At 41.2% G+C, this 2,252-nt stretch overlaps 1 protein-coding gene across 1 annotated transcript in view; it reads right to left on the bottom strand.

Moving 5' to 3' along the window:
• LOC106817299 (deubiquitinating protein VCIP135-like) overlaps window positions 1-1,448 on the bottom strand; it is a 29,700-nt gene extending 28,252 nt beyond the window's left edge. Inside the window, exon 1 of the mRNA XM_014821962.1 lies at window positions 1,323-1,448. The gene's annotated coding sequence lies outside the window, so the exon portion shown is untranslated. The remainder of the gene's footprint in view (window positions 1-1,322) is intronic.
• Between the last annotated feature and the right edge of the window lie 804 nt (window positions 1,449-2,252).

A 2,252-nucleotide genomic window follows, 5' to 3' on the forward strand; every position in this document is an offset into this window, starting at 1 on the left:
GTCCTGGTGGGTAATTGTCCTGGTGAGTAATTGTCCAAGGGTAATTGTCCTGGTGGGTAATTGTCCTGGTGAGTAATTGTCCGGGGGTAGTTGTCCTGGTGGGTAATTGTCCTGGTGGGTAATTGTCTGGGTGGTTAATTGTCCGGGTGGGTAATCGTCCGGGTGGGTAATTGTCCTGGTGGGTAATTGTCCGGGGGGTAATTGTCTAGGGGGTAGTTGTCCTAGAATCGACTCTCTATACAAATTCTACAGGTTATGTCGATCGCTCGAAAAGTGGTTAAGTTTTCAACTATAACAGTTGGAAGCAAACTTTTGTGTTTATCCGAGGGCCGTGCTAACCCTAACCCGGATCATAACCCTAATCCTAACACTAGTGCTGCCACGTTGCGAGACTGTCACTCCACGCCCGGGGGATAGCAACACCCCTCCCGATGCCCTTGTCACAAGCTCGATATACATGCAGCGAACCGTCGATCGTGTACCAGTCTATGTTTACGTCAGTGCACGTACTCGTTCCGAGCAGTGGTTCCGAGGCCCTTGTCAGAAGCTCGATATATATGCAGCCTGCGGAGTTTGGGGTCGGTACCAGTCTATAACCTTTTTGCACATAATAAGCCACTTCGTAGTTACGCATTGAGCATGCGCGGGATTCTGGCGTGAAATTTTTCCAAAAGGTCAATTGTACATAAAACCGCTCGCTGGGTCTCCGTGACGTGTGATAGCATATTAGCAAGTGGAACCGTACGTACTGTATTTGTCCAAGTTTGAAATAAAATCACATTGAACTAAGATTTGCCCAATATAGAATGTGTGTAAACTTCATTTATACATGCAGAACAAATACATGTTATTTGTTCAATTTTGTTGTCTGTTACTAAGTTGATAAATGGAAAAATGCTTGGTTATAATTGAGATTATGTCTTTTAGGTATAGGCATAAATGTTTATAAAAGACCCATGGAATGATTTCAGCACTAATTATGCCAATAACGTAAAGATGCATGTGTGAACAATTTTCGAGTTTACCTAGTTGTAGTTGTAGTAGCTATTTTTACACTAGCTCCAAGAAACGGTATTGCTAGGGTTAGAATACCGTATACTGTAGTTATATAGTTATATAGTAACTATATACTGTAGTTATTATAGCTATAGTATAGCTTATATACTTATATATTATACTATTAAGTATTATACTTATAGCTATACGTTAGACGTTAGTCACACAGCCTGGTCGGGATAGTTTACGACATACACAAACTGTGCGTTTTTTGGTACAAATTCGAACCGCTACTTTTACTACTCTACGTTTACTTCTATACTTGCAATTATCTCCTTTGTCTCTAATACCATGTGCTTGTGTGTCTGCTCTCTGCTGCTCGAAGCTTTTGGCATAGAAGATGACGCATCAGTCACTTTGAGTCAGTTATTTAGTGAGTGAATTGCAATTTCTGTTTCGTGTTTACGTTTGTCAAGTACAAGTTTATTCCGTCCAACTCCGCGCGGTGGCGCTGTGTAGATGAACAAGAGAGCAGTTTACCTTTAATAATGGCAGAGCAAAGTACGAAGAGGAACCCCAAGAAGGGAATCTTAAAAAGTTCGTCGAGTTTCGACGGAAATGATTCGTTTAAAAGGTGCGTAGCGTTTAGCTAAGCCCATTCTGTCGAATGGCTATTTTAGTTTTTGTAGTGCCGTCCTGTTAAAAATCTATGGTAGGTAAATAATCAGTGCTTCCGAATCCTTGCATTTCTTGCCTTCGCTTGCTGTGCCAGGATAGGTATGTAGAATCGTAGATAGTGTGTACGTCTCTGCGAGAGTGGAAGGATAGTCCAACGATGATGTGTGTCTGATTTTGTTCCGGGTTAACGCACCTATTGTTATTTCGCTGAGAAGTTCCTGCGTGTCTTTCACGCTTCATGCGATCTGGCAAATACTGAAATAGGATTGCAGTAGCCTATTGTGACTGAAATCTAACGCAATCATGTTTGGAATTTTAGAATTTCAGTGTTATTGCTTTTCAAATTCAAATTCTAATCCAATTACTTTTATTTTTAATTTGCTTTACCAACGACATAGCTCTAGTAACTATAGCCCGCGTACGGATGCCGCAGGGCTATAGGCTCTTCTATTACGGATACACGGGACCAACTTAGTCACGCTTACTCGCGGCTATAAAACGTCTGTTGTAGGCAATTAGTGCCTCTTATCCGAAGTGAATATTTCTTAAGTTATATCCGCTACTAAAATTTAATCTCT

This window comes from Priapulus caudatus, unplaced genomic scaffold, assembly GCF_000485595.1.
Source record: "Priapulus caudatus unplaced genomic scaffold, Priapulus_caudatus-5.0.1 Scaffold1670, whole genome shotgun sequence".
Taxonomy (NCBI): domain Eukaryota; kingdom Metazoa; phylum Priapulida; class Priapulimorpha; order Priapulimorphida; family Priapulidae; genus Priapulus; species Priapulus caudatus.